The 23825-nt window shown below is 36.3% G+C and overlaps 1 protein-coding gene across 6 annotated transcripts in view; it reads left to right on the forward strand.

Annotated features, from left to right (window-relative positions):
- The window catches only part of LOC5565217 (protein Fe65 homolog), a 300368-nt gene that overhangs the window by 68530 nt on the left and 208013 nt on the right, over window positions 1-23825 (forward strand). For 3 of the 6 annotated variants that reach the window (XM_021851271.1, XM_021851268.1, XM_021851269.1), the window contains exon 2: window positions 4642-6161. The exons of 2 other annotated variants lie outside the window; for them this stretch is intronic. The gene's annotated coding sequence lies outside the window, so the exon portion shown is untranslated. The remainder of the gene's footprint in view (window positions 1-4641; window positions 6162-23825) is intronic. One more of the 6 variants, XM_021851273.1, reaches the window with a different exon arrangement.

The following is a 23825-nucleotide window of genomic DNA, read 5'->3' on the forward strand; positions in this document are numbered from 1 at the left end:
AAGCAACCCGACAATTCGTTGCCGCCTTTATCTGCGAGAAACAGATTTCGTGAACTGCTATAATTGTTGATCAATGTACTGACGAAAAGCCAAGATCGGACCGATCATATGCTCTGATCCAACTTTATCGACTCTAAACTTATCGCGATAATTATCACAAGGTAAATTACAAAAATGTTTGCCACCGACGGGATTCGAACCCATGACCATGAGCAAAAACGTTGTCAGAGCGTGCGCAAACCATAACCATTTGACCACGCCAGCTGAACAAAGGGAGAGAGAAATTTGGTATATAAAAGCTACATGCGGAAGCGAAAGACACTCGAAACGACGAAACAAGAGTAGTTCTCGTTGCTGGTGATAATATAAATTCCCTGCTGCAGATCTCGTGAGAGCACACTCTCGCAGTGCTGGACGGGTAGGATATTATCGCACGTCTCTTTCCTCCGAAAAATCGTCTTGAGTGATAGGTTTATGATTATCGCCGTGACCGATAATTTCACTCCCTGGATATATGTGTTGATGGTTAGTTTACTAGTTTCCATTTTAGAGGCAGTATTGAACTATATACTCGGTGATTTCCACATTGAATATCAACTTTTCATTAATTCCGGATAGCAGCGAGGGAAAACACAAACAATGGAGGTTATGATGGCACCAAACTAGCATGAGCATTAATTACCCATTATTTTTACGAGAGAGGATACTTTAAAATGGGGCTTAAATATCCTTTTTCATGTCATTGAAAAATACCCTTCTTCTGACATTTCCATACTGATTAAAAAAATGGGTACATGGAACTCATTTAAAGGGTACTTTAATATTAGCGTGTACACTTTCACTCTACCGACGCGCGACATGTTTGATCCTGCCCTCATCGCCGGCCCCCGCAGGAGCAAGCGTCAAGGTCGAAGGATCAAACAGAACTCAAACCTGCCGAGTTTGAGCAACTATCGTGAAACTCAGCATTACATATACTTCGAAATTGGATCAAATGGACGAATTGTTGTGAAATTTGCGGAAAAGTTACACGTCTTCTCGGTGAGAACCGAACTTACGACTCGCTGTTCACTAGATAGGGCACGTTTTCCCTATACTACGAGAGGACTCATGGACGCAGAAGTAGTGTATAACTAGCGCGCTTTGTCTAGTGAACAGGTAGTCGTTAGTTCGATTTTCACCTAGAAGACGTTTATCTTTTTAGCAAATTTCACATAAATTTGTCGGTATTCAGACAGACCAGACTAGATAATATTTCAACGTGCAAAACACATGTTAAGAACTCCATCTTTTGATTCCTCATTGTTCGTACCTACATTCTTCCTCAGCAACTCGCAATCCGACCGGACACAAACCGATTTCCCCTACCCGAACTAAACGAAAGATGCAAAACTATGCGCTTTTCCATTTAGATGGACAACTCCTCTCTTTACCTTTCGTTTGGCTGTAATGCAAGTGGGCGGGGTAAATTTGTCTGTCTATGCTGAGCGCGCTGAGAGCACGGAGCAGCAGCTAAGGGTGCTTACATGTGTGGCGTGGCGCGCAAAGCAAGGCATGTGTCAGGCTTTTTTTTTTTTTTTTTTAAATCCGCGATGCGAACGAAAGAGAATTAGGAGACAACAATCAGTTCACTCTTTTTATGCAGCCCACAGACGCTCAGACGGTTTGATCAACTTTGACGCCGCTCCCAAGTTAGTCAAGCCGATTTATGTTGATGCTACCATTTGACCGACTGTTAAATTTCGTTGCAGCTACACTATATCTCTTCGCATGTTTTGAATGATCTCGGCAAGTCTAGGAAATGTGTGATTGTTATTTTTTCGAATTATGTAGTGGGGAAGAGCAGCACTTACAAAACATAAGTATCTGAAGAAATGGATATTGATGAGGAAGTCATGGGTAACCCGCACGAAGTATTCCTGCAAAACTCTAAAATTCTGAGGGGTCTCTGTCGGGTATTACTACGAACTGTCGATGGGAATGGCTGTGAGAATTTCTTCAAATATTCTATCCAGAATCATTTTGTGGTTTCCTCTAGTTATTCTACTTTGGAGTTATTCCAGAAATCCATGGGTTATACTAGGGGCTCCATCAGAAATTTATCGGGGGATTCTAGTAGGAATTTTATGAATAATTCCTCTATTAATTTATCCACAAATTCAACCAGAAATTCTTCAGGCATTAGCGTAGCTAGGATAGGGCCAACGTATTCTGGTGGCAGGTAAATGTCGTTTTCTATAACCATGCTTTTAACGAGTTTTATAATTCAAGTGGATTTTTAGTAAGGTATTGTACTTTTAGTGATTTCCACGGTTCTATCGTTTTGTCTTCAAGTATTTTCAGAATAGTTTAAAAATTTCAATTTCATTACGAAAAAAGATTTAATGTGTGTGAATTGAAAAATCTTTGATCACATGAATTTTCTTCGAGAATCTCACTGAAAATTCCTCCAAAAATTTCTCTTAAAGTTTCTTGAGGAATTCTTCGCGTATTCTTTTTCGTTTTTCCTCTTTAAATATCTAAATCTTTTCTCAGCAGTTTTTGCATCAATTGTTTCTAAAATTCTCTATACAATTAATCCAGTAAATCATCCAAAATTCTGTGCAAGAACTCCAGGAATTACTCTAAGAACTTATATCACGAAGAGTTCTCAAAAAGTTTTGTTTGTGACGGCTTATAGATTTTACTAGGACTATTTTTCCAGAACATCCTCTAAAGGTGCCGTAAAACGGGGTAACATTGATCGGAATGTCTTTCCTTGCAACAAGTTCGATACAACATTTAGCGATGGATTATTTTCATTGCATGAATGGAGTTTCTCTTTTTCATGAGTTTATAAAAACTAAAGTTTTTTGTGAAAATTCAGTTTCGTTCATGAGGATTTTCAATTCTTCGAAACAATGATTTCGAAGACCATGGACGACATTACCAAACATTCATGTCGCATATAAGTTCTGCAAATGATATAGGCGAGTATTACCAAATATGGCATCGTCTAAAACGAATCCGTTGTCAAAATTTTCATAAGTATTTTCGATTCAGATAATTGACAAAATATCATAAAAATGCTGAATATCCTTAAGAAATTGCCTATCTTTAGGCGTATTACACGGTAAAAGGTGTTTTTAATAAAAAAAATCCTAAAAAGTAAATGATTTGTAAAAAATTGGCCTCAACCTCGGCTTCAGGGGCCATGATTTTAGTTGATAATAATTTCAATACTATCGATAATTATATACATGGTTGATCAATGATCAATCACCCCATACTAAATAAAAAAAAAATGTCAAAAAATATTTTTGTAACACGCTCAAAACTTTCAGAAAACAAAATACCGTATATAGTCACGAGCGGTGGGTGCCAGTACTTCTTAAAAAAAAAATAAAATTTGCAGCATATGCAGTGTCAAATAAAAGTTCCAATACATTTCCAAAAAACTGATCAATGTTACCCCGTATTACAGTACAACAGATTTTATAAATTTCGTTGGATATTCATTCCCTGTTCCTACGCCAGTGGCATTCTTCCAGAGATTCCTTCAAAGGATTCTCTACAAATTATTCAGGATGTCCTCCACTGAGAGCCTCCAAAAGAGCCACGGATCACTCATTCAATTGAGTGTTTTGGGTTCTTTTGAACGACTCTGATTCATTTTGCCCATCTCTACTTTCGAAATCCGAAATTTTAGATATTTTTTTTAATAATTAAGAAAATTTAGATAAGAAAGGCTTAGTGCTTGGGTCCAATTCAGATATTTTATTTCTAAATGATTGTTTCACAATTGGTAAATCGTTTTTAAATTTATTTTTGAAAATCCTTCAATATAATTTTCTTAGCACGATCGCGAGTGCATTGAAGTTGCCTTCTACTCACGTCGTTAAGACGGATCAAAAGTTTAAGATCATCGTCTATAATCACGGATTCGAATTTTACTTCATATGTTGTTATTGCAATGTCTTTTGCTTCAACAATGAAATTTGTTAAAGTTTCAAGAACATTGTCAATATCAACCTTTGTTTGCAAATATATTTCAACATCAAGATTACTATCGATGTATGTTTCATATTGCTCGTAAATAATTGAAAGCGCAGCAGATAGGATTGAGAACCACTTCATGGGATATTTTAAATGTAACAGGGACATGATCAGAATCAGAGTCAGCGTGATTTACACATTGTCTGCAAAGTTGACTAGAGTCGGTTAAGACCAGATCAATCATAAAAAGAAGAGGAAAATCAAGTAGGATTATGAGGGTATTCAATTAAAAACATCATGAAAAGCACTAAATAGTCAAATAGAATCTTCCTGTTGGAATTGCTTTGAGAATTGTTCAAAGAGCGTCTCGAAGTTGCTTTACCGTAAGTACGGCCATATTGAACTGCTCACAAACAACGCTCGAGTTTTCATAAAATGATTTCTAACCTACGTCAATCAATCTGGACAATGTTTGACTCATCGAAACTAAAATAAGTGAAAATAGTTTATTTTGAATAAGGATAAAATTTATAACGATGATCCGAGAGCTTTGAAAGCAATTGAGATTTCTCTGTTTAAATCGGGGTTAGTTATTGCACTTCTTACAAAAAATTATATAAATTAATCAATCAATGTAAAATAATCCATCTTTTTTACAAATTGGAGCTTGCCGCGAGTGCATGACGTGACACACAATAATATCAAATTGAAACAATCTAGTGCACAACCAAATTCATATGGAAATCAAATATAACTAACAAAAACGCTAGCAGAAGAGCAATAGTGAACATTGTCTTGTGATATTCGAATGAATACTAGTGAAAGTCAAAAACCTCTCGCAGAAAATCATTACCACATAGTGCTGATTATGCAAACGTCAGATAGTGAGAAGGCGAAACTCAACAAAAGCAAGAAACACCATAGTATGTAGCGTGTGGTTTACTTTCCCTGAAGGATAATAACCATCGAAGAGCCGGTATAACCAGAAGCATATTATCGAATATTGCCGCGCTAGACGCAGAACTAGTAGATGTGTTTTCCTGGAGCCGTGAACTAGCACATTTTCCTCTTCCTACAGAACGTCTTATACCGACGAAGAAAGTCTACGGCAACGTGGAAGCGGAAAGCTCGTTAAGTGAGTAAACATTTCGAAGGCGAGCAAGATTGAGTGGGCAGGAATCGTTCGTAAGGGGCCCACACTTTGGCAGGAGGAAAATATTACGATACCCGATTATGATAGTGAATGTGCGTTCGATCAACTGCTCCCTTTCGAACTATTACAGGGCATCGTAGCAAAAGTTCCCCTACCCTAGGGCTGTTGTTATTGTCCTGCCATTACGAAGAAGGAAACTATCAAACATTGGCGTTTGCTGACGTCGTTCTTGGAGTGTAGTGACGCAGCCGGAAGTTCACCATCTCCGGGGGAAAACTCCTAGTGAAACGAGTGGAGGAGAACATTTTATGCTTCCGTAATGCTGTTTGATACGTCGTTGTCGTTAAATTAAGTAATTTATACGCTACTTTGCATAAGTGTTTCAAGTGTCGTGTCCCGGGGTCGCCTTCTACGGAAAGACTCCTTAGACGCAAGTAGTTACTTCAGTGCATCTTCGAGTGTTCCGAAAAGGAAGCAGAAGCGAAACGATTTCAAGTGCTACTCGGTAGTGTCGGTTTAATATACGACCCTCTCGGAACTGTAGCCATTCAAGCAAAGAAAGTAACCTGTTACGCACCACCCCAAACCATTCGATATCAATCAAGCTTAATTGTTAGTAGCTGTCAGAAATTAATAATCGCCCACTAAAAAGACGTGCTTATACTTTTAACGGTTCCATTCCGGCGCGTTATCAGCCTGAAAATAAAAGTTAATTGTCGTACTTCTGCTGCCATTAAAGACAATCCAAAACATCGGAAGAACTGTAGAAAAATTTCAACATCGAGGAGTTTTTCCGGAAATGGGCGAGTGAGGAAGCATAATCGACATTCGTGAGCAACATTGATGTTAATTTTTCGTGGGACTAGCGGCCGTGACCTGGAAAACTCATCGGATATAGTGCATTGATAGCCGCTAAGCACCTGACGCCAGATTAGCTGATTGTTGAACACCGATACAGTGGCGTTAATTGACTGCGAACAGTAGCTGCAAAAACAGAATTTGTCTACTTTTGGCTGGTTTTAAATTGAGAAAGGTAAGAATCTTGATTATATCTCTATAGCAGCTCTAAAGAAGACTATTTTCTCTATATTTGTATTTTTTAGTCTTAAATGTTGTATCAAAGTGAAACTAAATAAAGGCATACATTAAATTGTGCAAAACGTTAGATAACTACAGTAGAAGCTTGTTATAACGACAACTTTTATAGCGACAAAAGCTCTCTATAGCGACATTTTTCGGTCCCTTGAAAAATATTTTGATGTTATATCTATTCTCTATAGCGACATTTCTCTATTACGATGGTCCCTTGCGATGTCGTTATAACAAGCTTCGACTGTATTTTGATTTTTGTAAAAGGTATCATAGATTCAAAATGTTCTTACATATTCAGCAACCAAGGTACTGAGTCATCAGGCTTAACTATGCTAGGCCGAACGGGTCATTAGACTGAATGAGTTAGAAATCGTCTTACGAAAATCGATTTAACAATTATCGATTTGCTCAATAATCCTCGATTCAAAATTTCGAGGAGGGTTTTAGTTTGAGCCTTGTTGAATTAAAACATGGACACACTTTTTCGCAAGGATCTAAGAAGCAATACGAATTGAAAGAACAGTATTAGAAACAGCAACGAAGGGCACCGATCTTTCAGCAGGGCATTAATAAAGCATTGTTGTTTGCACTGCCACATGCTATAAAGCTATAATTTTATTTTTAATTACAGTAAGTTTTTAAAATACATCACATTTAGTTACTTACAACTTCGGTGGTTTTGCCTTGAAACAGGAAAGTTGGTTGCATTGCACTCATGCTGTTTCTTGTATCTTTACTTCTGTTGTCAAACAGCACGTAATGCAAGCAAAACCACCGAAGAGTATAACATTCACATACTTGCTTACTGTTAGTTGAGAAGATTCCAAAAAAATTCGGCTTTTTTATAGGATTTGAAATATTTCATCGGGTATACCAACGGCTTCCCCCGAAATCCTCGAAGTTAAACTATGTGAAGATTTCACCTCTGCAAGCTGCTTTGATTATGTGAAAAACTTTTCCGATGACCTTTTTTTAGCCACACAATAGCCGTTGTAAGAATTCGTAAAAGTTTTCACTATTAACTCTTCAAAAATCTTGTCAGATATCCGTCAAGAGAATATTCGTTTTTGTAAAGGAACGCTGTTACAAATATCTGGTGAAAATCTTATCAACAACCTTATTGTTAGAATCTAGTAGATTTCGACAATGGTTTAAGTGGAAATAGCGAAGAATCTCAGTGATGTTAATTTTGTTTCCTAGTTTGCAATGAAAAAAAAATACCCATCTGGTGAAGTATAAACACTTGTAATCTTATATTGACAGAAATGCATAAAAACAATTATTTTACCAGTAATTTTGTAGATTAAGAAATATGTTTCTAATATTGAGCTTGAGCTTGAGCTTGATTGGCCGCCCGTGGTTGCTACTCCAGTATCGCCAGATCAGCTGCACTTACACAAGGAACCAACCGAATGACTGCTTGGGACTAACAGGCATCCTCAATGTATAAGTGCTGGAGATCTTCTATTTTTAGATGACGATGGTGCCTGCCACGTCAGAATGCAGACCAATGTGGGGAAAAGGGGAGGAATTGATGATGCATTATACTGGCTCTCACGTAGACCGTATATACCACTGCATCTACGCCAGTTCATGCGAGAGTGTATGGATTGGAGGAAAGGCATGGCAGAGAGGTTTGCTTTTGTGGTTAGCAGACTGCCTATGAATCAGGCGTAAGGTAAGGCATGCGCGTGGAAGAATGGAATCGTTAGGGAAACGGTTTCTTGTCCGTCTCTGGTTCTAGCGTTTGCTATGAACGAATAGTTTGAGTGTGATAGATTTAGAATGAAAGATAGAAGCAAGTTAGAGATATACAGCTACAAAGTACGAGGAAAGGGACGGGCCTGGGATCGAACCCATGACCTTCTGCTTATGAAGCAGAAGTGGTAGCCATCAGACCACCAACCCCGTCAAAAATATGTTTCTAATATTGAAACAAAACTCTGAAAGCCAATAACAATGATCACTAGCAAAAACAAAAATGACACTTATTTTAAACGGCTTTGCGGACCCCCTAAGAAGCCTTCACGGCTCCTTAGGGGTCCACTGATCATCGGTTGAGAAACCCTGGTATAGATGAAGGAATAATTGCTTATAAAATATAAGTATCGCCAAACATTTACCTCACAGCTGTTATCTCAATTCTGGTGTTTACAAGCACACATGAGAAAAAAAATAATGATACTTTACATGGCCGAATCAATACTCTAGCATTGCAAGATAGTGTTACTTTTACGAATACACCTTAGGTTTTACAATTCCTACAGCTATGGCGTCGTCGTGGTTTATTTTTATTTTTAGAACCCCCCTTCCCACTCATTTAACATCAAAGATTTTTCTGAAGATTTCTCGAGAAATTCTTCTTAAAATACTTCAAGAAAGTCTCTGAGATACTTTCTGATTCGACAATGATTTCTAGTAGAATATTTTGCAAATCGGAACTGCGGAAGGAAAAAGTCTTTTTCGGCAAAGTCGAAGCATGAATTGAGAACTTTTCAATATGGCCATTTTAATTTTCATATTATGATAATAGATGGCAACACTGCTCGATTGTTGTCAAAAAAGCCAATTATATGGGGGTGTTATATGCAGAGACCAATAAATTTTAAAGATCACGATACCGAATGTTCACCAAAGTTGAAGGAAGTGTTGGATACCATATACTCTGTGTTCAGGAGTGCCGCATGGTTGCTAGATTTCAAATCTCATGGCTTTTATAACGATAGCGCTTGACTTACCGAACAACTTTGCCGAAGATGCCATCTTTCTAAGTAGTCTGGATCCTGAAATATCCGTATAACAAAAGTTTTATGTTCACTAGTTCCCCCTTTGTGGCAAAATCTTGTATTACATGGCTCAAACAAAGATAGCACTTGAGCTACTGAACAACTTTGCCGAAGACGCAAGCTTTCTTTGTAGTGAGGATCCTGAAATATATAAAAAAAACAAAATTTCGATGCCCACTTGCGCCTTCTGGTTGCAGATTTCTGCATTTCAACGGCCACCGCTTGTTAGCCTTTAAGGTGAAACATCTCGGAATCTAATGATGGCCGCTACTATGGCCGACTTGCGGCCCCAATCATGTTTTAAAAGGCACTAAACTGGAGAAATAGTTGGCAAATGTTTCTGATCCTCTTATTTTACGCTTGCTGCTAGAGCATAAAGCCGAAATAAAAAGTGCACTGTTGTTGATCTTCGCGAGATGTGTGCCTTTTAAGTTTTAGTGCAATTTTAGAAGTTGATTCCAAACTGTTTCACCTTAATCTGCTGAACAATTTTGTTGAACATTGAAATAATTTAGTTTGGTGTTTAGGCTGTGGTTTTTTTCATGTTAAGTTAATGTTTTATGGAAGTAATTTAGGTGAAGTGATCAAATGTGGAATTCAAATTGAACGAAAAAAAATGTACAACAGTCAAGACCGAAACAGCGTTTAAAGGGCGACAGTGTGTTGGAAGTATCAAGCTTGATGACTTCAAGAAAAGCAGAAGGACAGCTGTTAGGATTTCGGTGAATGGAGGAATGTATTCCTTACGGATATGTGTAAACTATTCTGTTCAGAAATACCAAAATGTTCGGTGAGAGCTTTTCATTTTTTTTTCTTGGCATGCCAAGTGCTTACCATTCACCATCCTTTAATTTAGTTTACTTGTTTGAAACGACAGCTAAGAATGAACGATATTTCTGACCCGTCCAACAGATAAAAGCTTAAACTTCCTTGCCCTCCACTGACTTTTACATTAGATGGAAAAGATCAATCGAGAGTCAATTTTGCATTAATTTTTGATAAAATATATCTTAAAAACATGTAGAGTATCCACTGGGAGCATTAACGTTTAGGTGTCTTAAAAAGTATCATGACAACGATAGGAATGTCACTCTTATCTATTTATACAATAGAATATTAATAATTCGTCACTGTGAGTGTCCACAAAAACTCTTAGTCATGTTTAACATAACATATTTTCCTCTAGCGGTTATCACGCTCAATGCTGCGAGTGTCTTAGTGTACATGTAGTTGTGAAACTCAGAGAAAAATAGTATGCACTCTGTCTTGAAAACACCAAGAATCTGAGTAAAATTATTTCAAATTAAGTAATATTTCAAGTTTGGGTGTGCAAGGTTCGTTGAGGAAAACAAAAACAAACTGTGTATGACGAACGTATGCGAGTGTTTGTGTGTTCAATTGTCACTAAGCTCTATTTCTTGTAATTGCAGGAACACCTTTGAATGGTTCGACACTAAAAACGTTGACTCACAATAGGTTCACGTTGTCTTCAATGTCTTATGTGTGACTGCATGCTCGATTTTTTTTTGTTAATTTCAATTTACAATTCAACTTTTGGGATTTATAAAAATATAAGACTATTTCTGAATAAATGATAAAGGATTTAATTTTCACCAATGTGATTCTCTGAATGGGATTTTTTAAAGATATACTTTCGAAAAATTGAACTGAAAGAACTGATTTCTACACAATTCTATACAACATGTTCATTGATTCAAGCACAAATATCCATCCTGATTCATGTGGAGATGTTTCGGAGCTTACTATTTTTTCAGAAGCTTCTCTGAGAACTACGCTGAATTGCGATGTTTGCAAAGGTTTTAATGAAAGCAAAATATAGCATTACCTAATCTTTTTCATTGTTTTGAATAATGATGCTATCCGGAAGATGGTTCGAAAAATTGTGACAATTGCTCAGTACAACCTACTATGATCAGAATTTATCAAACATGGCTATGGACGGCCATGTGCAAATTGATCAAAAATAGTTTTGAAACTGTTTCTCAAGTAACCTTCCATGAAATTGCAAAAAATGCTGTATGCAACTCGGTGCAGAACTTTATTTTGGGTTGGAGATTCTGCGGCATACAATAGTTTAGTACTTGCCACAAGATATACTTTTGAATTTACAGTCAGTGACATAAGTTAGTAATCAAATGCTGTTTTTTCATACAAAATGCCCAAGTTTGGTGTGCTGTATTTCAGCTTCTGGTAGTTCGATTTGGCTGAAATTTGGATGACGAACTACCAATAAATTGAAATTTTGTCTGTAAGGGATTTTTTACATTGCAGTCATTTTACATAGAGTTCAGAGGGTTGTTCAAAGACAAAAGTAAGTAACCGAGAGACCTTTTAATTTAATTCGAAAACGATAAGTTGTGGAAAGTTGGTGTGTTCTGCAAATTTGTTTGACTTCTGAAATTGAACAACTTTGTTGAAAAGACAAATAACCCACAACTTACCATTTTAGAATTAAATTACAATCAAATTTCAAGTTATTTGTAGTTCGTCATCCAAATTTCAGCCATTTCGGACTACCAGAAGCTGAGATACAGCACCCCACTTGGGCATTTTGAATGGAAAAACAGCATTTGGTTACCGTAAAACGGGGTAACTTTGATAATGCGGGTAACTTTGATTGTGCGTAACCCACCGCATACTAAACGAAATATCATAATTTCTGTTAATCAGTTAAGCAAAACGAATGCAAAACTAAAGAATATTAGTATGACACTTCATGTAAGAGAGGTTTTCATTTGAATCAAGAACATTTTAGGCTTTTTATAAGAATTTAAAAAAAATTCACAATTTTAGCATTTTTGAAACGCTTACAAACAATCCGCTCTACGATCACTATTTAATGTTGTTTTGAATAGTTGGCCACTTATCTTTGATAGCCTAGTTATCATAGAACTTGAATACGGTGTCAAATCTCTTAGCGAAAAGCATTTTCACAAACTGGGACCATTTTTGTAATCTAAGTCAGAAATTATATAACGTTAAACGCCTAGAGTTATGCAATGCCATACAAATGCTCGTTATTCATTCAATTTTGTTTGAATCATACTCCATTATCAAAGTTACCCCAAAACAGAAAACCAACTTTCGATTATATGAAAAATTATATATCCATTCAAAATAAATCTTTTGCCAATTTATCGACTGTAATCGATAGCTAAGATGCCAGTACTTGTTTTAAAAATATAAATTGTAAATCTTTGAAACAGCATGCAAAAATATTCAAGTTTTCTTCGAAAAAACTATCAAAGTTACCCCGTTTTACGGTACTAACTTATGTCACTGACTGTATATCAATGATATTGTCAATTTACAAATGTATCTGTATCTGCAAAATGCTCAGTCACTAAGCTGAGAAGTAGGAGCAGTTTCAGATGGAGCGCACCGTCAGAGATAAGAAGATTATTGTTATTTTATAGGTTTATGTGTATTTTGAAATTGCAAACTTAATTACGGTCGTTGTTTGAGCCTTTAATGTAGACTCGAAAGTTATAACGTAAAGATTTCGCTGGGATTCATTTAATATAGGGAAAGTGTAACAGTTTTCCTAATTCGAACTTTCAAAATTTGGAATTATTTTCAACGTTTCAATACTGATAATCATTTGATATCTGACTCTAGAATTGAATAAAATAATTTTGATTTGGAGAACTATTAATTTGATACATTAAGTGAAATGAGAAGCTAAAAATGAACAAAACAAAACCGAATTCAGTACTCGTCCATTCAATTCCACTAGAGGGCGAATCCGTTGTAGTATAGTACTAAATTTAGTTTCCATTTATTCATAGGTATTTCACTAAGCAGCTCAAATATTCATTATCAAACTAATAATATAATAACTGATACGCCTATACTGGCTTGTTTAAAGGATAATCAACTACAGTAAAAGCTTATTGCCATTGAAATTCAAGACCTTCAACGTTCAGTTTTTCACTGTTTCACTTAAGCATGATGGGAACTAGTCATGCTACCAGAAGTTGAGTTTTGTATTGGCTTTTCAACGGAAAGGTTATCATTTCACTTCAATCACATTAATCATGTTTGATAAAAGTCTCGATGGATAACAAGGTTTGGGATAATTGGATAAGTGTTTTAAAAATGAAAGGCTAGGGTGCTTGGGCGAATGTGTTATTGGATTTTTTTACATTCTAACAACAGTTATTCCATCACATGAAACAACAAAGAATTTTCACCTAAATATTGAAAACTCTCATACATGTTTCATGATGAACTAGTACTAATAAATTGAAAATTACTAAACGAACACTCGCTAAAACTCAAAATTTTCACCGAATTGAGAGCTAAGATTTTTAACAAAGTCTACTATAGAACATAATATAAACTAATGTGTGCAGTCGTTGCCACTCCACATAATGCAATTAAATTGTATGCTTTGTCTCGTGTGGGTTGCATCTGTACTGTGGTGAGAGAGCTTTGACGTCACAAGTGTAAACAATGAATCTAAAATATCTCCTTGAGTAATTGGTGCTAGCTTGGAAACGGATGGTCGCGTGAGCTCAGTTTTGTTGTGACTAAAATAAATTGAGTTATTTTTTGAATTGATGAAAATCGATGGCACCCGTAATAGATACCGGACGTGACTTCAATAGCGATTAGCGTTTCAGAGCGAAATTTCCGAAGGCAGTTTAAAATCGAGTTGATGGGTAACTGAAGGATAGAACTTTGGCTTCGATTGTTTGTTATTATGCAACACGATTCTATTATTGTGATTATTTTATAATTGTATAATTTATCTTTCTGGTGTGACGTCTCATCTGGAACAATATTTCTGTGAACACTTCCACAGTTATTAACTGAGTGCATTTTTTTCAAATTACTATTTGTGCATACACTCCCGTGCATATGTTTGGGTTCACTCCCTAAAAAACATGCAAAAGTGTTCTGTCCATATCTCTGTGATTACACGTCCAATTGAAACTCTCTAAGTCGCATTCGAAAGGCAAAGAGTTATTCTTACTTCGTATGTATTTTTCCAAAAACATTCTTTGAACTTTGTATACTAATTTTTTACTTAAAGTTGTGACAATTTTCAAAAAACACACTGAAAAATCATATTTAATTTCCTCAGGATTGGGTCGACCAAAATTTTCAATCAAAGTGTCATTAGAATCGTAAACTTATATTCTTTGAAGAAACGCCACGAAATTTTGGCGGAAAAATCTGAAAAGTATTCAAAATCAATGAAACAGTCAGTCAAGTCATCGTGCAAAAGTTTGGGTTCACCCCTCAGTATGGTGTATCGTGCAAAAGTTTGGGTTATCAATAATAGCAAATTATCCTTACGTCCAATCAAAATGTGGTCTTCGACAAAGTTGTAGCTGGGAAAAATTCACATGAGAAGAGTTTATTTACTTTTCCATAGATTATTATTACGAGCAGTTAGAGCACAGTACACAAAAGGTTTGCCTTTTCCATAGTAATTTCCATATAAACTTCAAATGGCGTGTGCACAGCCAAATTTCTTACAAATCACTTCAAATTTTTGGAGAACGATTTTTATCATAATTGACATCGTTTAAGCATAGGGGAGCAGAAACTTCATAATTTGTATCAGTCTACTGTGCATACATTCTAATTTTATCATGCAGTTATCTAATTCACTATCAGCTGGTGACCAATCGATTAAGTTTTCAGCTTAATTGGATGTTTAGTCCTCCAGATTTGTGCTCTTGAAAATTTGAGGCTTGGCTTCGATTCATCTTCACCTTAAATGTGATTTTTGATCAAATACTTTTTCTGCTTTTCAAAGAATTTAAATTTCTTGATTTAGTACATTAACTAAGTCAGTAAAAAAATATGCATATGGCCTACATGGCGAAGTTATGTCAGAATGGAGAACAGTAACCAAATATTACTTACTAATGGGCATCTAATTCTTCCGAAAGAAGAACGCTTTGCCACGAGCAAAGCGCACCACGAAGAGCACCACGTGATGGAGTCGAAATTGAAATCAGGTTGCATTCTGCATTCTTGGGTTCTTTCGTGGCGTAGTTGGTAACGCGCTTGTCCAACGAATTGCGAGTCCTGAGTTTTACAATTATATCGAGAATTTGTACAAATTTTTGCAAATATAACTTCAATTTTCAAATATACACTCCACTGATTCTAATTATAAATTATAGGTGTGTTTATTGTCTATATTTTTTTGGAGTTTGGAATTTCTTTTATACCAATAATTTTACTTGGATGAAACTTAGTCCTTAGTGACTTATGTCTATATGGAAAGCATATTGACTGTAGTTCACAATGGAATTTGGTTGAATGCACTTTGTCCCCCCAACACAAACTACACTTAACTAACGATTCATAAATAATCCAGACAAACTATTTGGCAACACTTTCCACCCCATTCAATATTTTCATATTCCCATTAAATTTATTCGTCGTCCGGCTGGCGCCAATAATGCCAACAACCTACGTAGCTGCCTTACTCGCCTCACCTCCAACATCCGCCCTGTTGTAGTGCAAAGGCTTGAAGGAGTTGACACCACCAGACTTCTGCAGCATAATAAGCCCTACTTGTTCGGGTATGCGTGAGTGTGCTGTTACGGGGAGACGTTCTTTGACATGCAAATTTATTTGGGAAAATTATGAGCTCAAAGCATAGCTAAACATAACTGCGTCGCTTGACGGAACTACCATAGCATGACATGGCAAGGTGCACAGTGGTTGGATCTAGAGAAAATGTCTGCCAAAACCTCAAACTTTAATTTAATTTTTAATTTTATTTTTCATTTATTAAACGTAAGCCTGTTAGTTACAAAACTTTTGATCAGGTCAAACTCTCATTTCAATTGAAAAAAATGTAGTAGTTTTGCTTTACTTATATAATTGACACATTTTCGCTATATTAAACTAACATGTCCTTCAATTTCAAAATATTTCTTGTATTGTACTGATCATTATGTTATAGTTAGTTTGATTCACCTCAAGCTCGATATTCCTCATCTGGATATCGAGTTAAAGAACCATAGTGAAGTGCTTATATTGTCTTAGCTTTGTAGCGCGGCTCAATTAACTTGATCATGTCGCGAACAAAGCTAAGACAATATTTTAATTTTCCAAGACATAATACAATATAGTAATGAGAAAGCATGTAGTCTACAATTGATTGATGAAATAAATAAATAAATAAATAAATGTTGTTTTCATGACTACTTAAATGGTCTCTTGAATCGCAGTTGCACTGATTTTTACTTCTATAAATCGAAATCTTCCTACTCCAATGCTCCTTTGAAAATCGGATTATAAACAGTTGATTATAATAGGTTTTCGTCTTAAAGCACAAGCAGAAGGCAAACAAGTACAAAGTTCTTTTAAAACCTTTGCTGTACTGGGTACCGATATTGAATGTGTGTGTGTGTGTGTGTATATACAATCCATCTCCCACTGACCGGCAGTGCTTTTATGGAAGAAAATTGTATGCATGTATATTTGATACCCTTCGATATATTTATATCTGCAGACAATTTTAACCCGGGAGATGAAAGGTGATAGCTCTACTGAAATTCCAACGACCCATTTCAAGAATGGCAGTAAATACACACACATTCTGAGGTCATTTTCATATACAGTAAGCCCCGCATAAAAACACCCAGATATCAAATGGATATATGAAATGTTTTTACACTTCCCGAATCGAAAATTAAATTTTCGACCCTGGCACGTATTTAGTTTCAAATGGTAATAGGTGAGTAAATAATAATAATGAACGATTTTACTGTACTGGGTACCGATATTGAAGTTTCAAAACTCTATAACTTCGTAGTCCTTCGATGATGAAATTTTCAGGAAAAATCACGAATTTGGTGATTGTTTTTTGGACTTAGGTCCAAATTTGTTAGGGTACCTAAAAGAAAATTATGGGGGAAATGCAAAAAAACTTTGTCGAAACCTTAAAATAATAAAATAATCAATGTTACATTGATTCACTTGTCAGAATATATTACCTGTTTCAGTTTGGAGACTATTGTGGTTGTTCCGGGAACATGGTTACTGGATATCAGTTTCGATAGGTACCCTAAAGATCCATTTACAAAATATCATGCACTGATACCTTTTGACGACTCAAAATTCATTATTTTCTACCCAGAAGTGAATAAATACCATATGATGAATTATATTAAGTGCGAAGAAAAGGATCCGGCTCCCTATTGGCAGCATACGCATATCACGGTACTTTGCCATTATTATCAAATAAAAATAGCCATCAAAACTTTAAACGCCAGATGGTTAGTATACTTATTCTACACTTCTGGGCAGATTAAAAATTCGCTTCACATTTGAACACAGGCTCAAGCGTTATGAGGCATTACGGAGCCAATTTAAATTTTCAATTACTTACAAACTTCGTTTATCGGCATAACAATCTTAAGAGTTTGAAGATCACACATTTTGGTATTCGAAACATAATTTGCATAAGCATATAGTACAAATATAGCATATAGCAACTAATTCGTACGGAACGGCTCACGTAGGCTAAACAATTTCTTGAAAGCCTCCATTTTGCATAATTATTGACATTATTGCATTGATTATAGTCAATAACAAGTTAAGAGTCTGCGAAACAGGACACAAACTGAATGCATAAGAAATCATTAATTTCTTCGATAATAAATCTTAGAGTTATTTAGTGGAATAGGCTATAATGAAAAGAAAAGCGAATTTAGTACTAAGGTGCAGAGCTACTTAGGCACTTCCATGATTCATTTTAGCAGGGGTGGGTTAAGGCCGAGTCGTCTGAAACTTTGCTTACCTTTAAAAAAAAAAAACACTGCCGAAGTTAATCAAAAGTTCCAAGAATAGGATCCGGCTCCATATACCATTTAATTGAAACTGTAGCTGTTACTTATTACTGTAAGGCCGTGTTGAGTGTCGCTAACTAGACTCGACTCAGGAAGTTGAGTTTAGTACACGACACCAACGATGGCTTTACATTTGAGGTCAAAATATGCGTATCAGTCACATGACATGAACTGTAGTGGATAGTAAAAATTCAGTTTTCAAATATACATGAATTTTATTTTTTTCAGTTTTCTTCTACTGTGGCTTAGATATCATCATCATGTTGTCATCGTGTGGGATCTTATAATATTCCACTTACTATGAATTTAAATTGGTAACGAAAACATATTTCACTTCTAATCAGAGTGTCGTACTCATGGCCTTTCGTTTCAAAATAAGGAAGGAGGAAATTACAAATAAAAAATGATTATTATTAATTACACTGCAGAACACGATTTCGTCAACATATAGCAACTTACTTAATTTGGGATTGCTGATTCCATTGCCGTTTTAAAGAATATCATAGCGCACGATAAGTTTTTGAGATATTGGCTTTTTAAAATGCAAAATTGCTTGCAAGTTTGCCACTGTATGGCGATTTATTTGTTTAATTTGACATAGAATTCAAACTTTATATGTTAAATAACAGTTATCAATAAAATTCGCAATACTTTCGATGCTCAAAACTTTTTTTTATGATTTGGAAAAGTATTGTACTACGTCATATGAGAGAAACGAAGAGTTTTATATGCAGACTGTAACCATGTTGAAAAAGTCGTTTTGTGTGTCTCAAGGATCAAATTATGTCTCTAGTCCAGTGGTTCTTAACCTTTTTGCAGCTGCGACCCCCTTTGAAGCTCTACAAACATCCTGAGGACCGCTTAAATGGATGGTCTCGAAATGAATGTTTATGAAAGCCTTCCAAAGATCTTATTATGAACTAGCAGATACCCTTGGCAGGTATCCCAAAAATCACGTCTGTAGTTCATTAAAAATAGCATTGAAACTAAGAAATTCGCACAAATTCGTAAGTGGTACATTTTTAGGCCGATGTATAAAACTTGCCAACTTACCTTCCGTTACTTAAGTAAGCGATTGTTAGTCCTTGACTCTCTCTCACAAGATTGACACAACAACTGGCTACGTCCTTGCAAAAGCTGGGGAATTTGAAGGTGTGCTTAAGTGATCACCTACTTAAGAGAGATGCAATTCTCATACGTGTGTACGAATATATAATGCAATACTTCTGCTAAAATCATCTGGAGTCCACCAAATTTACTAAGAATCTTGCCAAAAAAAAAATACTAAACTTTTTTCTAAGAGTCCGACAAAAAACATCTAAGAAGCATCTTGCCAAAATCAATAGAATATCAGCACAGACAAACAGACGTCACACTCTCATCATTGTCCATCGACCACCTTTTTAACGGTCGATTCAAAAATATGGTAGGTGGCTAATCCACCACCCACAGCGCTCGCATCGTTTTTGTTTGCGTTTGACGTTTACACACTACCGCCATCTGTTGGCCTGTCGGCCAATCACACTAATTTTAGCATTGGGCGTACATGTCCTCGTGACTATGATTTTGATCGAGATTTGTTCTAAGTGTTACGTCTGTTTGTCTGTGATATCAGGTAGCTGTGATGATTCTAATAAAAGATCTTGCTGGCTTGTTACAAATATTCACTAAATTTGAAAGACTGTTTTGGGCTTCTCAAGCTTTCCATCATATTCTTCGGAATTTTCGCCAAGAAATCTCCCTAAGAAAGTTTAGGTGTTTGAACTAATTTAATAATCTTGTAATAAGCTTTTGAAAAGCCAACTGAAGAAGTTGTAGTAGTTCATTAAAATTTCCCCAGGAATTCTTCCAAAGTCAAGTCAGATCAAGAATCTTTATAGGATCACTAGGGCAGATATAAGCCAAAATCTCACTAAAAACGAGGTAATAAATTCAAGATGATTGCTTTGAATATTTAAAACAATAAGAAGAATTTAAAATTTCTTTCACCAAGAAATTTTTAAGAAATTTTCCCTGGGTCTCGTCAGGAAACTTGGAAAACCTGGCTTAAATTATGTCAATTCCTATGAATACCTCTAGGAACGAGGTTAGATTCGTTGTCATATTTGATAAAAAATCATGCAAAATCAGTGAGATAAAATTGGGATTGTAATATCTTATTGGCAGAAAAACATTGCAAGTCATTGTGTACATTAAATTAAACAAGTCCATTTTTTAATATTTGGGGTCATGCACAAATTACGTCACGCTCCGAAAGAGGGAGGGCGTCAAGCCAAGCGTGACATGCCTTACACAAATTTCAAAGGACTCATACAAAAACGTGAGGGGGGTGGGGGTTAAAAAAAGTTGAAATTTAGCGTGACATAATTTGTGTACCATCCCCTTGGAATCTGAACCTTGCTACTAATGCTCTATGTAAAAGAAAGTATTTCTTGCATGTATTTATCAATCATGAAAAAATACACATTTATGGCTTCGCGGACCCCCTGAAAAGTCGTCACGGCCCCCTAGGGGTCCGCGGACCGCCGGTTGAAAAACCCTGCTCTAGTCGATTTGGGATTGATGTATCTGATGCCGTTCTCAGGAATGTTCCAGCACGTCACAATTTTTAGCTACAGGTCACCAAAGTAGTATAAAACACTGTTTTCATTTATGTTTACATGAAATTTAAAGTACGATTTATCAAACTTTTCTGTGATCTGATCCATCAAGTATGCAATAGATGACTTTAACTTTTATTTCAGATATTATTTGGTTGAAATTGTATGATTAAGTTTAGATTAAATCGAATTTTCCAACATGCTTGTAGTCTCCATAAAAAATATCTTCATATCTCTTATATGGCAAAATACAATACTTTTCGAAACCATCAAAAATTAACTTTTGAGTTTTGAAAGTATTACCAACTTTGTTGATAATAATTGTAGTACACATGAAGTTTGAATTCTGTGGAAAATTAAGTGAATAAACTGTTATACAAGCTGACAAACTTGCATGCAAGTTGGCTGAAATAGTCAAATTTTGCATTTTCAACAGTCAATAACTCGAAAAGTAGACGTATTTATTTTTGATTATTTTTGAAAACGGCAATGGATTCAGCAACCCTTAATTTAGTAAATAGCGGTATTTTGATGCTTGTGCTGTTGTTTTCTTCTGAACACAAAATATGGCGACACTTCTGGGACGAACTATCCAAAGATTTTGTTAATAGAATATAGGACATTTTTGTTTGGTAAGTGATTTGACTCAAACTTGCTACAAGCTTTGTATATTAACTACAAAAGAATTAAGAAAATATTACTGTTCGGAGAAAACTACTTCGATTTTTGAGATTTTGGCCAGTTCAGAACCACTGTGCGTTGGCATCCCACAGTGTACGATGAAGAAAGTCAGCCAACTCATAAACAGCAGTGGGCCCTTCAGGATACCGCTCAACGCAACCCTTGGTAGTCGAAGCGCACTGCTGACGAACACAGAAATCCTGTCAAAATGGCAAACCGAGGGTAACGTGTTGGATATGTTTGTGACGAGAAAAGTGCTTGGCCCTATGCTTTTTGCATAAACAGATTCGCTCGGTGGTGGAATTTAACCACCTTGCGCTATTTGTTGGATTTCGAGAGCTAATGATAGGAGGAAGGACACACACTGTGTTCACAGCGGGTATAGCTTGCCTGTCTCGATAATGGACGTTCGCTTGAATAGGGAGCGGAAATTCAATAATGTTGACTGTCAGACTAGGAAAACTGAAAAGCAATCAGATCTTTCCCATGTTCGGAATCGAACCAGCAGCGCAGCGTAGTGTCATCAATCGGAAATGGAGTTTCGGATTTGATTGCTTTCAGAAATTAATTTGTTGCTTCACGTGCGTCTTACTGGCTGTGATTTTTTTAATCAAGCTTTTCAATTTTGGAATTTTACAAGACTTGCGATAAATGGTGTAAGTTATTAGATTAGGTTGTTTTATGATTAATGCCTTTTGAACTTTTATTTATTATTTTCAATAAAGATTTACATTTGATAATTTATGATTTCGATTGTTTTTCGTATAAGTATAATTCAGTGGACTTATACTTTTTAACTTTTCTCACTAGAATCGACATTATTGTGCTGCATTGTCTTTGGCATCACGACTGTGATGGCAGCTGGCTAAGTCACATCAGGACTTCAAAGAACCTTTGTGCAATTGAGTGGATGGGAAAATTATATTCAAAAGGCACTGGTCCATTTTTATATTGTTTCAGTGATGAAAACCAATGATGTTTTTCTTCCATAATCGCATATAGCTCGCGCCTGGCTTGGATCCCTTTTCATTGCTCCATCCAGGGCGATAGGAAAGCGGACTCTCTGGATTAGGTAGGCGTTAAAGAAGAAGAATTCACGAGCGTCAAATCGCGTTCGTGGATTTTTTGCTTTGGCACGTCAAGAGACCTTATCATTTTCAAAATAAATGGAGAGCAAGAGAAATTGATCGATGGCTGCATCACAGACAAACAGACGTAATATCTAGAATAATTATCAATTTAAAACATAGCCACGTCAACATTTACGCCCAATGCTAAAAATACTTCATTTGGCCAACCGCGGACTAGGTGACGGTAGTGAGCAAACATCAAACTCGAACAAAAGCGATGCAAGTGCCCGTCGGCCAACTGCCACATATTAGAATTGGGCGCTATTCTGCTTTGCGATGAAAATAATTAGAGTGTTACGTCTGTTTTTCTGTGGCTGCATTCTATACTCCCACAGGTGCTGGAAAAAAGGTTCAAGGGGTTATGTATGAGTTGAATTGTATGAAATATGTTTTCAAACAAATGGTATCGGAATCAGGGGGTGTTGGCCTCTTAAGCCTTAATTATCACTCAAGATTCAGTATTCAGAAATTTTGATTTCTTCTGTACATGTACAGCTCTCGAAAAGTTTACCCTTTTGTATATGAAGCTAGTGGCTATTTTCAAGTAGTTGTTACAACTTTAATTCAATCAGAGCACTGAAAGCCGACTTCCAAGCGTACAAACTTGTTATTTTTGTATGAAAAACGTACAGTGCGCACTTCATTCTGTACAGTACTGGTATATTTGACGCCAATACCTAGTATCTGATTACGCCGTCTGGTCTGGAGGCCAACTAACTGCTTAATAGGCACATAAAACCAAAAACACGAAGCCAATAGAGAAATATTATGTCCCATTGGCCACGGCGGCGGCGTCGACTAACCGTCTGACTATGTGCCCTTTTAATGCTTTGTTGGGTACTCCAAAGTGAGTAATAATTTAAATTTTACGACCGCAGATCATATTTTTATGCTTTATTTTGATCGTTAAGGCAACATCCGTGGCGTTCGCTTCCATCCCAATGGTCTAGGAAGAGCTGTCTTCGAGCAATACTTTCCTACTGGCATCCCCTTCTAGTTTGCACTGTTGAAGGGTTTATTAGTTTTCAATTTTTCATTCATGATTTCCCGTTCTCAAGTTGACTTTAAAACTTTTGCTATCTAGAGGCTTTTGGGAAAGCGAATGGTAAAGTTGAGTCTCGAAAAAGTATCTCTCTGTTCGTAGATGATTCCTTACGGTGCGGTGGGTTATCGACCGATTGGAAGTTTCCCGGTGGTGATTCTGCACACCATTTGGAACTACAATAAAATGCTACACAATGGCATGAAAATATATTGGTCCCCCGCCATAGCAACGATCGACATCCGAGTAGGATATCTTTTCTGTAGGTTATATTGATTTCCCGTCTACCATTTGTAAACCGATGTCGAGGGTCGCATCGTAAAAAAAAATGGTGGCACAAGGGAGCTCTATTTCTAACGCAGCTGCGGATCTATCTCGTTGGGGTAGTATTATTTATTAAAAACATCGATAAATCTATCTAGTGGTGGTGGTTTACCAGAGTAAGACCATACCAGCGTGCGGCATACGTTTGTTCATACATCAATTCTAATGTATATAGGGCCCAAACAGTGCGCAGCTA

This window comes from Aedes aegypti, chromosome 3 (assembly GCF_002204515.2).
Source record: "Aedes aegypti strain LVP_AGWG chromosome 3, AaegL5.0 Primary Assembly, whole genome shotgun sequence".
In the NCBI taxonomy this organism is placed as follows: Eukaryota; Metazoa; Arthropoda; class Insecta; order Diptera; family Culicidae; genus Aedes; species Aedes aegypti.